The sequence below is a fragment of the Pinus tabuliformis genome, chromosome J, assembly GCF_031772625.1.
Source record: "Pinus tabuliformis cultivar Carrire ecotype Pingquan chromosome J, CPIR1, whole genome shotgun sequence".
In the NCBI taxonomy this organism is placed as follows: Eukaryota; Viridiplantae; Streptophyta; class Pinopsida; order Pinales; family Pinaceae; genus Pinus; species Pinus tabuliformis.
This window is the reverse complement of record NC_142295.1, coordinates 1576812640-1576834816: the sequence shown is the minus strand read 5'-3', so window position 1 is coordinate 1576834816 and position 22177 is coordinate 1576812640.

Sequence of the window (22177 nt, the reverse complement as noted above, 5' to 3'; positions counted from 1 at the left end):
ACTGGACCCATCAGAACTTTTAAATTGCATCAACCAATAATCAGTTAACCTGATCAGTCAGATCATTGTCACCAAAACACTGCGCTAAACCCAGAAACCTGCATCATCATTCAGAACCAGCTGCAACCTCAAAAATCATGCATCATAATGTGTATGCTACTTTACTGAACCTAACCTTCTTGTATACACTACTTCCTTCAATTAAACCTGTGTATACCATCAAAACTACTGAAACCTAAAACCTCTTAACCAAGTCTGTACCAACCAGCAATATTCTGAACATCTATTGTCAATTTACAAAACTTCACATAGGAAGTAGCAGAGATCACCCTAAAGATATCAAACTCCTTATGCATTCAGTTTTACTTTTAGATCTAAGAAGACTTCATTGACAGACAACAGTAAAACAATAGAACTGATTCGATAGATTAGTCAGACCTGAAGACAAGGATTTTATTTTGTATACACTACTTGGAAGAGTATAACCTGCGTGTACACACGATTTTACCGACACGAACTAGCGTACAGATCTGTAAATATTAACTCATAACTTCGTTGTTATTCCGGACTTGAGAAAAACCTAGATCATGACCTTTAAACAATAAAACAAGTGTACACAATTAGATCTAGCCCAACCAATATCATATCATTCAATGATAAGTCATTTCAAGTCTCATGATCCTGATCTAACATTGAATTCAAGGTGCACAAAATATTTCAGATAAAATCACCAACATAGCCCCTGCAACATAAAATATACTTCAGATAGAAGTATTTATTAAAAACCCATTCACTTGCTCACCCTGGCCTAATGATCTTCTCCTCCTTCACCTTCTTTATTCTAATTAGTAGACCTTAGTTCCATCTTCCTGTTCTTCTGTACCACTGCCCTGCTACCTCTGAATATTCATGTTGTACTGTGAGTTGCCTTTTATCAAAACTAAATTGACCTGTGAGTGAGTTGCCATCAAGGACACCACTTGTATCATAATTGCAACAATCACCATGTCTGCAGTCTACCAAGCATAGGATTTTCCTATGTTTGGATCACGAACAATTTCTACCCAATTGTGGGAAATATAATTAAAACTGAAAAGAGTATTCAAAAGATCACAAAGGCAATGAGTATAGCGTTGCCATCATTTTCTTCCCGCCTAAAGAATTTGTCCCACCGTAGAAGCATTGCTATCATTTTCATGGTCCTATATAAATGTTGCATAAGGAATCTGCACCACTCGAGGATTATGGAAACCATTCACTGCATTGATTGGCGATGTTCCCGGGATTAGAGTGAAGAAGAACGTGAGAAGATTATGAAAACTGCTGCGTGAATGGTATCTCAACATCATACATCATATTGTGCATAAATGTCAATAGTTATAACGCTTATGGTTGTATTATCTCCCGAACTTAGCCAAGTGAGATTTTCTTGTTTCAGGATGAAAATTTGTTTTAACAAATCATGCTAAAATCGTAAGCATGGATCTGATTAAGGAGGGGTAGCACTACTGCTATAAAAGAGAGGATTTCACACTCAGAAGATTAGTAATAAACAATCCATCAAAGACCTCACATTCAAATCAGGTGCTATACTTTGTAGATTGTAGAACAGGGAATCGATATTGTTGTGCAGGAAGGGAGGAGATGTTCTCATAGTGGGATGATCCTTGGATGGGACCACGGGAGCCAATGCTGCATTATTTAATGAATCTGTAACATGACTTCTGCAATGAATTTATTTGGCATTTAATTTTGAATTTTGGTTTCTACTGTAAAATGATTTTATTTGGCAATCGATTATGAGTTCTTGTTTCCTCATAATCTTTTAAGACTATGATTTAAACTGTTGCAAGGGAAATGAGCTGGGTGGTTTGGCCCACCAGCTAGTCCATTGCCCCAAACCTCTTATCTTTCTTTTACTACATTTTAGTTTGCATGGTGTGAATGTGATCTTAAATAATTCTGCAATTTCATTTCATAGCTTTTATTTTTAGTCATTTAACTTTCAACGTCAATCCATAAATTCTTTATTGTTGTTTTGATTATTTAAGTTTAACATTAATTGTTGCTTCTTGGATATGTTTCTACTAAGGCTAAACATAAGAAAATAGTGAATGTTTTAAACTACATCTATCATTTATTGTTACAAAGATTTTCCCTAGTCTCATTGCTGCATAACAAAGTTTATTTTCAAAATGCAATGGTGGAGGAAACAACCATTGGGTAAAGAGTTCTTGTTAATTTAAATTAACTTCCTCAAGATAATTATTTTAAATGTAAAACTGATTCCTGCACTTTGAAAGAAAAAACATTTATTCCTACACTTTGAAAGAAAAAACATTTATTCCTGCACTTTGAAAGAAAAACATTTATTCCTGCACTCTTAATAAGAAATTGCCAAGATCATCATAAGGAAAGATTATAAAACTTGTTGGTAAAGTGTTCACAAACTTCTTCATTATAACTAAATGCTTCACATATTATACATAACATTTTGGAGGAAGTATTTAATAAGATCAGGGTAAACAACACGAATTATATATTTATTTCATTGGTGCTTATTGCATATTTTCCTTACAGCTAAAATACTGAATCGTCTTTAAGAGAAGCAGTGAATTATTATCTTGATTCTTTTTAAAGAATTCAATCATTTCCTTAGATTAGTTGGAATGAAGTTGCCGTGTGATTTATAGTTTAACTTCATGTGTTTTATCCTTGCAACATAGCAATAATTTTTAAGAGGTTTTGCATCCTTTATTTCTTGAATCACTTTCTTTTGAATGGGGCCTACATTCCCTTGTCCCCTGGAAAACTGAGGAAGACGTACTGCAGGAGTCAACTCAACCCAGAAGAGGAGCTAGAAGTAGATTCCTAGAGTTTGTTTACTTTGCTTTAAAGAGTCTTCTTCATTTTTCCTGAATGATTCCCTTTTGAATTTCTTGCAAAAGATTGGTTTTTATTTGACAGATCCTTGAGGTTGTATTTTGGCATATATCGTGCTATGCCTATAAGTTTACTTACCCGGATTGAGAAATTAAATGTTGGTGTAAATCTTGCATTTATACCAGCCGACAATCATTTTCCCATCAACACATCAAATGAAAGTTGCTTCGCACGCTCTGATATTCATTTCTTAAAATCTCTCTCTTCAGATTCCCGTCAAGCAGGTGAGGCACTTCAATCTTCACTGATGGTTATGGTAGGTCCTCACTATCTTGGAATGACCACTAAGGATGATTAGATCTATTTTTCTTTACAATATTCCCATCGTGATCCTACTTCCCCAATCGAAAATTCATCTTTTCGGAGATCACTAGGATTTCAAGGCATTCTACTTGGAAAGCTCTATTACAGGCATCAAGTTTCAATCCTTCCTTGTGCTTGCTAAGAAGCTCGGTGCAGACAAGGATGGACCCACAAGATGCTTCTTAGGTTTTTTGAAAAGTGGTATCCATGAAAAAGGTAAGCATGTGCATTGGATAAAAGTAGTGGTTGTGACACATCTTTCTACCCACAGGCAAGACTTCCTTCCCATGTACAAATTTTTCAATTTTATGTATTTTCTATTGCACATCACCTTTTATCTATTTTTATCGTTCATATCTTTATGGATGCAGGTTGGGAACGACTACGATGGATTCACTGGAAATTTCATTACACGAAACCCCTATCGTCTAGCTATTAGGATAGGAGTAGGATTAGTTTCATATTAGTTTTCATTTCATTTCACTCATCTTTCACTCATTCCTAGTATTTCATTCTGCTTTTCTTATTCTAGTCTTACATCATGTTCGCTTTAGTCATCTTTTTGTCTTTTCATTCGATTTTGGTTACCTGGTTCTGTCTCTTCTTTCTTTTTTCTTTGTTTCCTTCCTTGTTCATTTTTCCATTTGTTTTCACTACGTGAATAAGTGTTGTGCCTGGACCTGCGACTTGGCTTATGAATGTGTATGTGGCTGAATTTCAAAGAGCCTTGTGACACTGCAACCCTTGGCTTGTCCTGTGTCCGTCTTCTTTGTGTTTGGTTGTAAATTTTGGCCACTAAAGTCTCAATGGAAAATATGATCTGTCCATAAGGAGAGATTTGGTCCAACCATGAACCTATGTCTAGTCTAGGAACCTCATGCTTGTACTCATTTTTCTGCTATGGTGTGGTCAAGCTTATCCAACTAGTAGAAACGAAGAAGGGGAAAATCTAAACGAGCAAACCTGAAGCAAAGGTATTTACATGCTCCTCTGAAGGAACAACCTCTCCTGCTCTCAATAAGTCAAGATCCCTCTTCCACCCCAAAAATAAATAAGTTCCCATGCACAGTTCTCTTTCAAAAATAACAAAGGCGAAAGAAGAGAAAGGCTTGTGGCGCAAAGAGGTGAAACAAGCAACTCCATCGGGGTACTATCTAGGCTCATTGGTAGTGGAGCAATACTTGTGTTCCTGCGTGACTTCGATGGGGTACTGTCCAGGCCTGCTAGCAGTGGAGAAACACCAGAGATGAAAAACTATACTCTAAAAATCTTAAGCTCGTGAGCTAAACTACCCTTCCCAATTTGAAACACTGTGATCTAGATGAATCTTGTTGGTACAAGGCAGACCATGTGTGTCCATGGGGTAAGTGGGGAGCTTATGTAATCTGCACAATGAATCAATATGCCTTGATTAACCAAGGCCCTGCACTGACTGAACCAAGACAGAGAAGCTGGAATTCAACCAGTGTGTAGCCAAACCTTGTAGCGGCTACAACACCCTCCAAAATTTTGGCCTGTACTCAAATTTTGGAGCCTAGTGTGGATCCTGTGATCGATCATTCCTTAGTCACTTATTTGGTAATATGATGATCTTAGGCTACCCTCTTCGGTCTTAAGAGTCATTCATGATTTTATCTTTATATAGTACGTGTCATCTTTGGGCAAGGGATTATCGCTTGTCATGTAAAGGGAAGTTTGTTTTTCTTCAAGGGGAAAGATTTGTGAGAATGGGTTGTCATCACCACATAGACATGTTTCACACTCATCTCACACTCTAACTACACAATGCGTAGAAATCCCAGCCTCCCTTAGCATTCAAAATTGCATTGTGGGTTTTCCCGGTGTCCTTCCCTCAACCAGAACCCACTGTCTCCAGAAACTATGTAGTTTTAACTTTTGCCCCTCGGTTGTCCAATTTTCCTTGCATCCTGAAACTGCGTAGAGATGTCCTCCTAGGACCTCATACCATAGTGATTCCTTGCATCCTAAAACTGCACATTGTGTTCCTTAACTGCTCAATCTGCCTTGCATCTTAAAACTACATAGTGTGTCCCTCAGGGGCTGAGTCTGCCTTGCATCCTGAAACTCCACAGATATGTCCTCCCAGGACCTCATCCCATAACAGTCAGTGCTCCCTGACACTGCACAGATGTGTCTCTGAGTGATCACAAGAAGGATGACATGCTAGAGGACTCTCAAGGAGCTGAGGAGGGAGATAAGGAGACCAAGGAACCCAAGGTATGATAGAAGATCGGGACCGCATGAAGACTCCATCTGATGCATAACCATTTGGAGGGTAGGTATGGAAAACGAAGCAAATCTTTTGAAATACACCTGTAAGTGTAGCTTGAAGCACTTCTTATCCTTTTTGTATCATTTTGTCTTGAATGACATGTATGGTTGCAAGTAGTGAAAGTCATTCTATGTGTTTCCTCTACATGTCTTACTTCCTTTTACCTGTTGGATAAATTATCCTCTTTTGACATGTTTGGTTGTTATCTCATGTTTTCAAACCATTCTGGTGACTATGAAGGTTGGTCTTTGTGTATAAAAGTTCTCCTAACCACGTGAACACCTATCGCACTCATACACAAAGTTATAAGCACTGTTGCACAAGTGTTGTTACGAATGTCCAAAGGTCTATCCCAAGTGTCGCACTTGTCACTTTCAGCACTAAACAGTCTCACAGAGGGTCATGCTTTGCTATGTTTTCCCGGTGGTTAGTGTTGCCATGTTTTCAAAGTATGCTAAGTTTGTGACCACAATGTTGAAGTTCTCACAAGTTCACTTGCCTCTCACACTTAACCATTTTCCTGAAAACCTCTCTGACTAAACAAACCCACTTCAACGGACCCCGACTAAGCCGCACTGTGTAGTATCAGCCCTTAGTGGTGCTACTCTACTACCTGGAACTGCGTAGTGTTTGTGGTTGTCCTCTAGGTCAATTTCAATGCACAATACCAGAGGTGAGCAACATGTCTTCCTTCCCAAAACTGTGCAGAAACTACCTCAAGACCCGACCTAAACTGCGCACTTCGCAAGATCATTCATTAAGCCTTATTCCTATTTCCTAGGAACCTACATTGCATAGAGACTTGAGCATGCACTACTCCTAGAAACTGTGCAGAGGTGTCCTCCCAGTAACCTCCCTTAGCTGGGACTCACTACTTTCAAAAAAAATGCAGAACTGTCCTTTGGTCTCTCTTCTATCTTGCCTTGTCTTTCCTCTAGAAACTACACATAGGTTTCCCTCAGGGTCCCACCTTGCAGCTGTCGCTGGTGACCTCAACTACACAATCCTGCCTCCTAGTGACCACTACACAGTTTTTCCCGACAATGTAAACTATGCCCCGAAGTTCCTCAACCAAGCCTGAACTACACTCTATGCAGTGTCAGTGACTAGTCCACCTCCCAGTGACCTGGAACTATGCATTATGCAGTTTTTGGGCCCCCTTCCCAACCTGTAACCTGTTCCTGGGCTCGGATCATGGAAAACAATGAACACATCTTAGACTATGAGGTTTTAGATTTGATTTCGTCCTGTCATGAGTGAATTGCAAGAATAGTTACACTGATAGATCATGGCGAGGCAACGAACAGGATGAAGAAGAAGCTCACATGCTAGAAGGCTCACTTGCAGCTAGACGGATGAAAGAGGCTCATCCAAGAGCAAGTGAAAGGAACACATGCATACAACCATCTTGCAAGACCAATAGCATTGAATACCCCACAACATCAAGCCATGTGGAGGAAAAGGCAAAGCACACCTGAGAGTACATCCATCATTTAGCATCACAACAACTTGACATGGCTACCACAACCAGCCTGTACATATCAGCAGTTTCATGTCAAGTTGTGTCATGAGTTGTTAAGGCCACATCACTACTATGGGTCATATTTTTTGTAACCGAATGTAATGTAAAGTGGACCTCCAATGGACACACACATGAAGATGAAGAGTCATATCAGTTAAAAAATCATAGGAAGTTGAATGGTCATGTGGGTAGTCCAAGAGTCACAAGGTTCAAGCATCATATTTGGCTATATATACCCCTCCCATTGTATGAGCAAGGGATTTTCACGTTGTCTCCTCCCACATAGCCTTGAGAGTAGACAGTTAGTTCTTTGAGGAGTAAGGAGTGGCTCCAATGTCCCACTACTGGGACTAGTGATGTATGGTGTACAGATGTGTCTTGGGACTTTTTTTTAATTCATAAGCCTGTTAAGGCCAACACATTTTCATGCATATTTTTAAGATGTTTGTAAGCCTAATCTTTTGGCATTTGTAGTGCATTTTTGTTTCACTTGTACTAAGATAGTTGGTTTTTTTAGTACTTACATAGTTGGGAATGTGTTGTATTAGTTATCACTGTTGTCTCATCCCTATGGACTACTCTACGGGATACTAGACATACCATCTTTGTGTATTGGTTATCACCATTGTCACATCCTTGTTGACTACTCCGTAGGATACTCGACATACCATCTTTGCTTTTTGGATATAATGACTATCACATCTGTGTGGAATACTCCGTTGGGTGGTGTACTTATTTTCCCCTTGACTTCAGTTTTAACGACTGTCACATCTGTCTGGACTACTCCGTTGGGTGGTGTATTTGTTGTCCCTTGCACTTAAGCTTTAACGACTTCCAAATTTGCTATGGACTATTCCATTGGATGTCAAACAAGCCTTTCTGGTTCGCGTGTGTCTCTTCCTGGGTGGTACTATTACCTCTCACTTAGAGGCTTAATACTCTCCCCGTTTGCAGTAAGAGAACTGAGACACAAGTTACATTACGCACTCACCAAGCACACTTATCTTGTTGTTTGAAGATACTAGCGGAACGCTCTCATGTGCTGACAACTAGAGCCAAGGCATATCTCTAAGTATATGGCAACCATGCCTTTATATTGGATGGGACTCCTACGCCAAATAGTGAGAGGTCTAGTTGGGACTTCATATCGGGAATTTCCCATGAATGTTGCCAGATCCAGCACCGTCAACAATAACTCAAGTTTTCGTATTGCTTCAACTATTTCTAGATCAATTTGGATGTTGTCCTTAGATACTATATGACCCAAAATCTTACCTTCTTTCATAACAAAATGTGGTTTTTTTGGGTTCAGTGAAATACCAAATTTTCTGCATTTCAAAATACTTTCCTAAGATGTTTTAAGTGCTCTGAATGAGATACTGCATATACTGTCATGTCATCCAAATAGACTACCACAATTTTTTTCCTCTCTCCTGCAAAGGCTATGCCCATGGCCCTCTGAAATGTAGCTCCTACATTCATTAATCCAAAAGGCATTTTGGAATACATGAATGTTCCCCATTATGTAGTAAAGGTAGTATTTTTGTGGTCTTTGGGATGCACCAATATCTGATTATACCCTGAGAAACCATCTAACATTTGAAATCCTTTCCGATCAAACAACACTTCGCAAAATTTGTTCCATCTTAGAAACTGGTTAATTATCCTTTAATGACACTTTGTTTAGATTTCTAAAATCCACACACAATCAAATCTCCCGATTCTTTTTCCTTACTGGTACAATATTAGCAACCCATTTTGAAAATCTCAAGGAAATTATAATCTTAGCATCCAACAAAAATTTTACCTCTTTCTCTATCAATGGAAACAATTTAGGATTTATTCTCCTTAGTTTCTGGTTGAAATGTTTTTCATTTTCTTTTAAGGGCATAGGTTTTTGAATTATACTTCTATCATAAACCCTTAAATCTTGATATTTCCATGCAAAGACATCAAAAAACTCTTTCAATAAAGCAAGATATTTCTCCTTCTACCTAATTTAAATAATTTGAAATTTCGACAACTTTTAGTTCTTTTTTTGTGCCTAAATTGCAATCCTTTAATTCCTTACTATCAGCCTTCAGTTTTGGTTTAATAGCCACATCATTGTTGTCAAATAACTTCTCGAAAGGATCTAACCCACTAGGGAAAAAAATATTGCGTAGCTGGATTATTTTCTAATATCCTATGACATTTACAAAGTCATTTGTATCATCCTGGTTATCTGAATCTTTGTCTCATCAATAGGAATGTTGGTAAACTCACTAGTCATTTCCAAAAATATTTTTATCTGTTGATCATCTTCGAAAACTTGTCAATTCTTTATGTTGTTTAGAATGGAAGGTATATATCTCATCTCTATCCAATATTGCTTATTTGGGTAAATCGGAGTTTTGAACATACTTTCCATACTAGCCAGTGAATCAACAATGCAATTTTCTTGTCTATAAACTACTGAAATTTTGGGCTCAACAAAGAAATTATCAAATAAATCCCAAACCTCATTTCTGTAAGCTCAAATCCTTGGATGCTTTATCTGATATAGCACTTTAACATGATTTATAATAAGCTACGAGTCCCCAAAAATATTCATTCTTTTAGCTCTTTTCTTCTTGAGTACGTTCAAACCAATGACTAAAGCCTCATATTCAGCTACGTTATTATAAAATTCAAATATAACTTGAAAGAATATACTTGGCTACCTCCATCTAGTGAAATGATCCATATACTAGCTCTTGATCCCTCTCTGCAAACAGAGCCATCAAAACGAATGCTCCATGTCCCATCTATTTCAGCCACTTGCTCATTTTTAGTCTAAAGTTTCTCTTCCACTTGTTGTTGATTCTCTTCCTCCAAATTCAAATCATTATATAAAATTTTTGACCCTAAATCAATATATACAACATAAATTGGATGATTTCCTAGTTCTGTTTTACTACTTACCATATATTTTATTTGAAATTCCCTATAGAGTCTCTGTGTTTCTCCAAAAATAGCGATGGATGCATAGCACATGTCCATTTGCAGATTACCACCCACTTTAGATGCCCAAGAGCAGGAAAGTAACATTCCAAACCTCGGCGGTATATCTACTGCCAAAACATCCATCATAATACTCTTTACTAGAATTTAAGTCAAGTTCACAACCAAGTATTTAATCAGCCCTAGACATTGTACTTTTCTGGAATCAAATGAAAAAAAACCTTATAGGATCTAGTGATATCCAGTCCTAAATTATCCATAACAATATCAGGAATCAAATTGTGTGAAGCCCCTGAATCAAGCATTTCATTATGTAAAACCATATCATGGATGTTAAAGATGACATAAAAGGGAGGCACATCTTCATTTATCTTAGTAGCATGTGGACCAAATAAAAATGTAGGTGAATTGTCTTGGATATTCAGAGAATCTTGATTATTTATATTTAATGTTTAATCAGTTTCTAAGCTCCTTATCATCTTGATAATATGTTCTTTGTACTACATATTCTTCAATAATTCCATAAAAGGAATGGATATCTTAACTTTCCCCATCTCATTCTCTAAACTGAAAGCAAATTGATTTTTTTCCAAATCCTTGACATTTCCTTCCTTTCTAATTTCATTACCCTTATTAGATGTATCCTTCTTTAATTTTGTTTTCTTAGGTTCCTCTGCTTTCTTGGGCTCAGTCTGTTTCTACTCAATTGCAACTTTCCCCAAAGGAGGTTTAGCAACAACCACATTTCAACCTCATAGGTTATAATATCTCTGGAAATCAACAAAATAATTATGATACCCCTACTGATATATTTCTGAGTCAAACATTAGTTGATTACTATCCCTTTCTCCTGAACATTCAATAGACCTGTCATGCTCTTATTTTGTTAAAAATACTTGTGTTTCTTCATCATCAAAACTATTTGTTGTTCTTCTAGATTATTCTAATGACCCTAAGGTCCAAGTGGCCTTCTAAAATTCGGATTTCTTACTTGAGGTCGAGGCTCACCTCTGGGAAGGGTCAAATTGTCGACCAATTTCTCCATGGTATTTAACATAACATTAAATTTTGTGTCTAATGAATAAGATGGTTCCTCCTTAAATACTACTCTTCACTCATCCTTCATCTTAGCCTTGTTAGCCACCAAATTTTCTTCCACTCCTATAGCATTGTTTTGCATATCTTCTAATGTAGCAGGATTTCTTTCTCTAAGTTGATAAGCTAGCTCAACATCAAAACCATTAGGATAGTGAAGTAGGGCTAAACCAGGGGGGGCTTAATATTAGCAGGGATTGAATTATAAACCCTATTGAACCTAGCTAAAAACTCTTGAACTGTTTCCCTAGGTTTCTCTTCAGATTCTCATATTCAACCAATATTTGCAGAGGGTTTTTCTTCACCTCCCACCTAGCAAGGAAGAGTTGTTCAAACTGTTGAAAATTGGTAATGTTTGTTGTTGGAAATTCTCTAAACCATTTCTTAACCTCCCCTGAGAGACTTTGTGCAAAAATTCTTAGTTTAACATCTTCATGATCTACCTCCTCTAGATCAATGAAATCATTCAGTTTATCTACATGTTGCTGAGTTGTAAGGGGTCCTGTACCATCAAACTGAAGTAAACACTGACCATAATTCAAAGGAAGATCATGTAGGGGAGCTTGGAGATTGAGAGGGGCATATCTAGCAACCATGGTTGTATGAGTTGAGGTTGAACCAATAATAGGGATATAGAATGTAGATGACAGAGGAAGTGAAACTATTGTTGTAATAATTGATGAAATGGGTATCATAGATCCAACAAGATTAGTTGAAACAAAAGTATGTGGGATGAAGAATGGAAATGAAACTTTTGGAGCAGAGAATGGTGGAACAGGATACTGAAATGTGGGAGATTTATAAATAATTATTTAAAGTTGATGAACCATATGTTCTAATTTATAAAACTATAACCAAATATCTTTATCCTCTTCTAAAATAGTATTACTAGGAATATAAGGTTTAAGCTTTGTTTCATTAAGCACTGTGTCTGAAAAACTAGACTCGGATTCCGATCTAAATAGACTATGCTCAAATTTTATATCAAATTGAATGTCTTCAATATATTTTATCTCTTTAGGTAGAGAAAATGACTTTTCTAAAAGAATGGTACTTATTTCTTTCGCAAACTTCCTTTTCCAAAATATTTTTTCTGAGCTTATCAGGATCTCTGGTGGATTAGGATCTGGATTGCTCTATGTGTGAATCCTTCTATACGCAAGAATTTCCAATGAAATCACCTCAAACTTTGCACTGTGGAGTCTCTAGAGAAAATAGATCAGCCAATGTTGTTATCTAACCTTCTGTTTCTTCTCATAGAGTATATCTGATCTTTAAAGAAATTTTGGGGAAGATATACTTTCGTGTCCCCACTATGGTTGCCAAGATTTTATCACTTAGAAATGTCCTCTTGGCCGTGAAAGAGGAAGTCCTAAGGTAACCTTTTCAAACCAAGCTTGTGGATTTAATTCTAGCCCCTTCAATCCAAAGAGGGCTCTCTATGATAGTCTAATCACTAAATTAGCAATTGACTATACATTCACATAGTGGCTAGATCTTCAGTTGAATTGTGTCTATGTAGGGTTTGGTTGGGCATGAGAGAGATAGTCCATTGGGAAATGGATTCAACAAGCTAGGGTTTATGGAAAATTACCAAGATATTGGATGTCTAATCAAGATTGACAAAGGAAGGGTAGATGGAACATCCTACACATTTGTCATCATTGTAGTTGAAAGAGGAAAATAGAAAAACAACCCACTACAATATGGCATATGAAATGAATCCTAAAGTAGCTTTATAAGATATGAATGCAAATATTTGAATCTATGAGACAGAGCATCAAAAGAAAGGATGAATTATGTAACATTTATTCTCATTCAAATATCAGAAGACATTACATCCAAGTGATATTACAAAGAGGGAAACACTGAAACATGTAGAAAATACATACTAAGAGATACCATCACATGAATCTATGTCACTAATCAAAATATTATGATATTGGAAAACTGTAAATTAATAAAGCTCTCAACATACAGACAATAGCTATCTTTTCATCAAAAACAAACCTGTTTTCCTCATTTCTCATGTAATATATAGGAAAAATACAATAAAGATAATATCCACAAATTTTGCTAATCCTATCATCTTACCCATTCGAATCTCTATCTAGCACATAACATTGGTCAAATTACATTATGGAACTATTGTGCGTATCTCCTTCTATTATTCTGGAATAAGGATGATTCATAGTTGCATTGTAGGATCTAGAACTTCTAACTCCCTTGTAGGTTTGATATCTAGAACTGCAACTCATCTTCCCTCTTAGTAGAAAAACTGGTTGATGAACATGTAAACTATGTTAAAACTATGCAACTGCCCTTGTAACTTCTTGCTCCTTTCAAGGGTTTTTTTCCTTATGTTGACTCGTATTCTATGCGCTCCATCAGCTACAAAAACCCTTTAACATATTATCATAATATATCAAAAATAACTTACTGTCAAAAAAGATAAAAATGGAGGAGGTCAAAATGTTGAGGTACAATTAGGGTTTGTTCAACAAAAAACGGGTTTTGAATATTTCTCTGCCCCATGAAGTAAACTGACCATTTATCCATGGCTTCTACAGCCTGAGCAAGGAGGTCTAGTTTATCCTGGCTTCTTTTCATTATGCTGGTACCTTTCTGTATGATTTTATCATCCCTTAGGGTTTATTTCCCCTTTCTGTCAGCATGCTCTATTTTCCTCTATTTTTTGGCCTTCTTCATGCTCTTTGAAGTTTGCACAATCTCTTCATCTTCATCAATAATCATTGTCTCCTTCAACTTAGGGTTTGTTTTTTTCTTTTAAACCCAGTCTCAGTTTGTTTATAGGGTGAGTGTGAGGTTTTCTAGAGTAAACCCTAGGTTTTATTTCAACTTCTTCATCCCCTTTTTCTATCTTTTGTTTGCCCTTTTCACTTTGAGTTGTTCTATGTTTTTCCTCCTATTCTTCTAACATCAACTTTTGTTGTCTTCTTATCCTTCTTTCGTAGACCCTAACCTCTATTTCCATTAAAGGTTTTTCAACATGTTCCTCAACAGGGTGGCTAAGATCTCCCTTTGTTTCCTAAGCAAAGGCTTGTACAGAAACTTTAGTTTACCCTCTCCTTCATCTTCTGGTTGCAGGTTGTATTATGATTCTCTGTCTTAAATGCTCCACCTTCTTATTTAGCACATGAGTGTATAATATATTAATTAGATCGCGATGAAAAATGTCATGAGATTACTGCTCTGGTCTGGTTCTTTCTTTGGTGGACATTTTTAGCAAACTTTGGTGAAGAAAATATGGAAAATTCATCTTACTAAAACTTTCTAAATGACATAAAAATCCCGTGATACAAGTAGAATTTAGAATAATTTCCTTCACATGTGAAGAAAATATACACAGTCCTGAGGGCATTAGACCTTTCAGGCTTCAACATATTTTAGAGGACTTCTGCATTCAGTGTTGGTTCTCACATTACTCCTTCAAGAAAAAATTCAAGTCTACATTATGCAATATTTATTTCTTAAACCATCTCTCACCTTCAGTTGGAAAACTCGTGGCCTCTGCAAAAGATTCTTCAATTACTGGAAACTGCATGATTCTAATTCTTGTTGTGTTGCCATAAAAAAATAGATGAAATCATGGCACCAACTCAAGTTGTTCCCATTGAAGTGCTAGAACACTAGTTCCCATCCTGCATTTCTTAATAGAGCCAACATCTCTGGATACAGCTCAAAATACATCCCATCGGGCTCAAACCTCTTCACATGACCTAGTCGGCCCATTTTTTTCAAAGACACTAATAGTGAAAATCCTTCTACAATCTTGAATTCTCCTAGTTGGATGCTACAAACACTTTTAGAGCTTTCTTGTGCACTACAAATAAATTTATGGGTTTTCTGGAAATTATCATTTTAAGGTAAACTGGGCAATTTAGGGTTTGAGTTTAAACTTCCTTCTTGGGATTTACAATGCATATAGTTGTCACAACATGGATGAAAAGGGGTAGCGCTTTGTGAAAAAATGCTTAAGCACTTGAAATTATGGGCTTGACAACTCAAAAACCTAACTTTTAAATTTTTCGACGAGCGCTATGAAAATATTTCGTAGCGCTGCGCTACAAAAATATTTTGAAGCACTAGCTTTAGGTTTGTGATAGGATAATTTCAATGTGAAAACTTAGGTTAAGATTAGGGTTAAATGAGAATACTTGATTAGACATGTCCCTAGGCTTATATAATAATTTACCCAAGAAATTTTATAGGCCCTTCACATAACCATGACTTTACATAATGAATTGATAAAAATAATCTTTGGACCTTTAAGGAAAGATACAAACCTGATGCTAACACCTGGTGTCAAGACACATGATAAGTGATAAATTAATATATGGTGTCTCGATACCCAATTGATAATTAATGGAGGACCTTCTATAATTGAAAAATATCATTGGGTTCTAAACAATGTAAACTTTGAAACGAAAACTATAAACTCAAAACGGGAACTCTAGCAAAAAAAACATGAAAAACAGTGCTCAAAACAAAAAGTGTTGATGTTGGAATAACACTTTTTTTTCTAGGGTAAATTTTCAACATGTTTTAAAAATGGCAGTGAAAACCAATTTTTTGTGCAAAAAACTCCCTGAAAACAAAAAGATTTTTTGTGCAAAAAACACTCTGAAAACGAAAAGTGTTGATGCTAGAATAACATTTTTTTTTCTAGGGTAAATCTTCAACATGCGTTAATGTTGAAATAATGTCTGTTTTTTTTTTAGGATAAATTTTCAACATTTTGAAATAATGGCGTAAAAGATTTTATCATGACACCGAAAAACATTAAAATTTCAAAACAATAATGAAAACATAAATTTAAAAATTAAAACAATGGAAAAAAACCAAAAAATAAAAAAATAACAAAACATAAATAAAAATATATATTAAAAACAAAAAATAAAATTAAAAAGAACAAAAATAATCAAATATATAAAAAAACAAAAAACAAATCCAAAAAAAAAAACAATCATAAAAATGTTAAAAGAAAAAAGAAAAATTAACTTATAAAAGACAAGAATTAAAAAACTAAAAATATAAAGAAATAAATAATAACAAAAACTTATTTTCAAAAAAAAACATAAAAAATGTAAAAAATAAAATAACATTATTAGACAATTGTAGGAATTTATAGGGTAACTTCCTCAGACAGAACACCAAAGGACACCGCTCACAAACAGATCATAGATCGATACACCAGTATTGTTGACGTGGTTAAAACCCTCAAAGAGGTAAATAGTCCATGACCTGAGCCAACGCGGCCACTTCAGACAATTTATTAATAAAAGAATGAAAATTTACATAAGCTTCTCTCATGAACAGTTACCTTACAAATGACCCTCCATGCTCTTTAAATAGAGATCATGGATCAATTAGGTGTTAAGCCACGGATCAAGTGTCGGTAATACCGACGAGAGAATGAATCGTCGGATCACTACATATCGTGACCGTCGGATTGTAAGTTACAAAAGTACATAGTAAAGAAGCACACTTTACCTAACTCTACACTAGACCAAGTTATACTTAACTATTCCTTTGTGTCGGAATATCCTAACACCCCCCCTTAAGAACAATTTGGGATAGGATTGAAGGATGTACAAATATGACACAATAGGAGAAGGAAGGAGGCATTAGAGCCTATCCCCCCTTAGTGACAACTTCGTAAACTCCAACCATAAATCGAAGTTTAGTAAACTTTGCCTCTGTGAGAGCCTTTGTAAAGATGTTTGCAACTTGATCATTTGTTGAACAATATTGCACTTCAATAACATGGGCATGTGTAGTTCAATGTGTTTTCTACGCTGATGTTGGACTGGATCTTTGCATAGTTGAATGGCACTTTGATTATCACACCAAAGTGTAGTCGGATGCTACTGCTAAAAGCCAAACTCTGATAGGATCTGACAAAGCCACAGGGCTTCCTTACTAGCTTCTACAGCACCACGATACTCTGCTTCTGCTGAAGAAAGAGAAATGGCACTTTTTTTCTTGCAAGCCCATGTAATAGGTCCTGAACCTAGAGTGAACACATAACCTGCAGTAGACTTCCAATCATCAGGGTCACCAGCCCAATCGGAATCAGTGAAACCAACCAATAGAGGAGATGCTTTGGAACTGTAATGAATCCCAAACTGAAATGTACCTTGAACATAACGAAGTATTCTTTTAGCTTCTTTCCAATTACTTTCATGTGGGTTTTGTATAAACCAAGCAATAAGGCCAACAACAAAGGAAAGGACGGGACGAGTATGGGTCAAATACAAAAGTTTTCCTACAAGTTGATGGTATAAGGTAGCATAAACTTCAGGTGAAGTACAAGTGACTGAAAGTTTGGTTCCAAACTAAAAGGGAGAAGGGGCTGGCTTACAGTCTTCCATGTGAAAATGGCATAGAAAATCACAGGCATACTTGGACTGGGAAAGGGAAATACCTTCCTTGAATTGCAAGACTTGAAGACCAAGAAAATAATGCAAGTGTCCTAAGTCTGTCATTTCAAACTTATTTTTAAGGCTAGACTTCACATGGTTTATAAGGTTGGGATCACTACGAGTAAGGATAAGATCATCAACATAAAGAACAAGAATGATAAGGGAGTTGCCCACTTTCTTGGTGTAGACAGTATTGTCAGAATGACACCTAGAAAAGCTAGTTTCTAAAAGAAAGTTATCCATTTTGGCATACCAAGCTCGAGGGGCTTGCTTGAGACCATAAAGGGATTTCTTAAGCTGACATACAAGGCTAGAGTCTGTTTGTATAAAGGCAGTAGGTTGTTCCATATAGATTTCTTCATGCAAGTCCCCATGCAAGAAGGTATATTTAACATCCATCTGATGGAATTCCCATTTGAAAGAGGCAGCAAGGGAAAGAACAAGGTGGATAGAGTTCATTTTGGAAATAGGGGAGAAGGTTTCAGTATAGTTAATTCCTTATACTTGTGAAAAACCCTTAGCAACAAGATGAGCTTTATGTTTATCAACTTTTTCATCTGGTCCATACTTGGTTCTGCAAACCCATTTGCATCTAACAAGTTTTCGTCCCTTTGGTAGAGGAACAAGATCCCATGTATCATTTGCCAATAATGAACGATATTCTTCATTCATAGCTGCGTCCCAATCTGGATGGCCTGAAGCTTATGCAAAGGTGTCAGGATCATAATTAGCTGAAGCTTGAATCAGTAAATAAGAGGCTATATCGAACTGAGAACATGTAGGTCGTTGATCTGTAGGATCACCGACAAGAGCAACTGCTACATCCCGAGTAGCACGGACCCATTTTGGAAGCTAAGGAGCTGAAGGAGGATCCTGAGAAGGTGGGGGAGGATTGTCATCCTCACAGTCATCATCTGAAGAAAAAATATTTTCAGAAGTAGAAGGGATAGAGAGAGGTGGCACATCTGCCGAACTAGGCCCGTAGGCCGATATATTTTCAGAAAACTTTACGTCTCTTCTAATGATAACATTTTTGGACTTAAGTGGAATAACTCTATATCCTTTGACATCTTCAGAATATCCAACAAAAATACATTTTTCACTCTTAGGTTCTAAAGATTTATGTTTCTCATCTGGAATATGGGCCCATGCTTCACTTCCAAAATCACGAAAGTGACTTACATATGGTTTAATTGAGCTCTATGCTTCTTTCGGAGGGATATTCTTTAAAACCTTTGTAGGAGTGTGATTTATTATGTAATTTGTACAATTAATTACTTCTGCCCAAAAATTAAGACTAAGTCCTTTAGATTGAAGCATACAATTAGCCATTTCCTTTAAGGTGTGATTCTTCCTTTCAGCTATACCATTTTGTTGTGGAGTATATGGAACAGTATGTTGCATTTGAATTCCATTCTCAGTGCAAAAGTTGATGAATTTTTTGTTAACATATTCTCCGCCATTATCAGATCTTAGGTTAAGAATTTGATGTCCATATTGTTTTTCAACAAAGGCCTTAAAGGCCAAGAACATGTTAAATACTTCACTTTTGAGTTTTAAGAAGTATACCCAAGTGCTTCTGGAGAAATCATCAATGAAAGTTAAGAAATACTTGTAGCCAGAGAATGAAACAACTGGAAGTGGACCACATAAATCACTATGCACAAGCTGTAAAGGGGTTGAGGCGTGCCACTAGGCATGTTTTTCAAAACTATCCCGATGATGTTTTCCGAGTACAGATCCTAAACAAACACCATCTCTGCAAGATATCATTGGAAGACCTGTCACCATATTTTCTTTACATAGATTCTGAAGGGAGTGATAGTTTAAGTGACCAAATCGATCATGCCAAAGTTTTCTCACTTCATCACTATGAGCAACAAATACCGAGGGAAGATTTGATGACCCAAAGTTGTTAAACTTATACAACCTTGTAGAATCATCAGCAATGCCAGTAGCTAAAATCTGTCTAGGATCTCTTAGGTCCTTAATTACAACATCGTGAGGTGAAAATTCAACGATTTTACCTTCACCTAAATGAGTTATCTAATATACAGATAGAAGGTTGCAGGATAAGGTTGGAACACATAATACATCATTAAATTGACCATTGTCTATATGAACAATTCCAGTCCCTATAACACTAAGAGATCTATCATCACCAATATATATATTTTTGGTGTTATAATCATTTAAAGAAGAAAACATGGCTTTGTTTTTGGCCATGTGATAAGAAGCTCCAAAATCAATGAGCCACTCATGAGAATTAGAAGAAGAAGATACATTTAGTGCATACCGAGACCGAGATGTTTAACAACCACATGCAGAAAGTGTTATTCCTGAAGATGAAGTTAAAGTTGAAGAGTGCTCCAAATGGATGTTATGCTTCTTCATTGCTGCTTCCAAGGCTTCCATCTTCTTAAAGCATTTGGATTCTAAGTGGCCATCTTGATTACAAAAGTGGCAATGTCCATCAGTCTTCTTCCCTTTGTTTTTATTTGCCTTATCGTTTTGTTGAATTGATTTTTCATGAGGCTGAAATTGCTTAGGACCCTTGTTTGGTTTAGAACCATTCTTTTTAGGATACGACTTCTTAGGATTCTTTGAATTTGGTTGTTGCTGGGAAGCTAAGGCTTTCTTAGAAGAGTTTCCAAGATTAAGAATACCAAGGTGTAAGAGTTTTTCTTGTTCTCTTATTAAAGAATCACAAAAGGAATCAAAGGAAGGGGACTTGTAGTCTTGTCCTTGAGAAATGAAGGCTTCTCTTGTAGAATGGAAGGTGGAAACAAACACAGAGTAGGCTGGTCCCAACTTAGTAAGAATGGAATAGATAAGGTTACCATCTTCTTTCTTAACCTTAACACCTTCCAAGAGAAGTCTAAGGGTCTTGAACTTGGACAAAAAATCTTCAATGGAAGAAAAATTATTGGGGTCCAATGTAAGCAACTCATTTTCGAGTTGATGGGCTCTAAGTTCATTTTTAATTCCAAAAACTTTAGTGATCTATTTCATTGCTTCATTAGGAGTATCAAGTTTTGCGATATGGAATCTAAGGTCTGGAGAAATAGACATCCCTATCAACCCACGTGCTTGATCTTGCCTATTTTCCCATTTTGCTGCCTTATCTTCATCTTTCGGTTTGGTTTCTTGGCTTGAGGCTATTCTGTAAAGACCTTTACTTCTAAATAAATCCACAATGTAGGACCACCAATGGAATTCGTTGGTGCTATCAAGAATAACTTGGCATGGACTTTCCATTTTAACAGAAACTGAAGCTATAGATGCTGAGACTATCTCGAAAAATTGAGCTGATTAAAAAAAAACGGCTCTGAAAACGACTTCCGGATGAAGAAGTAATGGCTTTTTGAAGAAAAGTTGTTGAAGATGCTGACGAAGTGCGGGAATGTGCGGAAATGAATGATAATGTTATATTTTAAACAAAATCTGCCCCCTTTCCAAACTTAATCTAATTAGCTCAACAAAGAGAAAAAATTAAACTCAAGACCTCTATTCTCGTAAAATAACGTTGGACCAAGTGAGCTAGTTTAAAAGGTTAGTAATTTTTGGAAAAGAGGAAGGTTTTTTTTTTTAGTCACCGAAGCTTTGGGGTGTGTGCTTACTTGAGAAAGCTCTTTTTTTCCTGCAAAACAAAAACCAAAAAACCCAAAACGGACATACAAAAAAAAACAAACCTTATGGTTTGAAGTTAGCTTTACCTAGAAACTAACAATTTTCCTCAATGTTTCTGATTCTCCGAGATCTCACTAGGGCGCGGCGGAAAAGAGCATACGCATGAGAAAAAAAAATTCTTTTCTATTTCTGATTTTCCCAGATCGCACAGAGTCGCGGAGCAAAGAGCATACGCAGAAATGAAAGGTGTAGATCTAGTAATAAAAAACAAAGAGATAAATAAACTAAAATAAACAGAGAGAAAATAACTAGAAGCTGTGAATAAACATTGTATACCCCCAGATCTTAAAAATGACGTAGCTAGGGCTACCGAAAACCTTTTCCTGTGAAACAAAAGGGGTTCCTCACTGGAACAAATGCTCCTAACACAATAGAGCAATCTTCTCGGCTTGAAAGTAGTCAGAAACAGTAGATCTAGGAAACGACAGTCGGATGCAGTTCTATCGGCTTCAGATTTGGATCACCAACGGATGCGGCCCTCAAATCGCTCTGATACCATGTCGAAATTTACAGGGTAAGTTCCTCAGACAGAACACCAAAGGACACTGCTCACAAACAGATCACAGATCAATAAACCAGTGTTCTTGACGTGGTTAAAACCCTCAAAGAGGGAAACAGTCCACGACCTGAGCCAACGCGGCCACTTCAGGACATTTATTAATAAAAGAATGAAAATTTACATAAGCTTCTCTCATGAACGGTTACCCTACAAATGACCCTCCGTGCTCTTTAAATAGAGATCATGGACCAATCGGGTGTTAAGCCACGGATCAAGTGTCGGTAATACCGAGGAGAGAATTAACCGTCGGATCACTACATATCGTGACCATCGGATTGTAAGTTACAAAAGTATATAGTAAAGAAACACACTTTACCTAACTCTACACTAGACCAAGTTATACT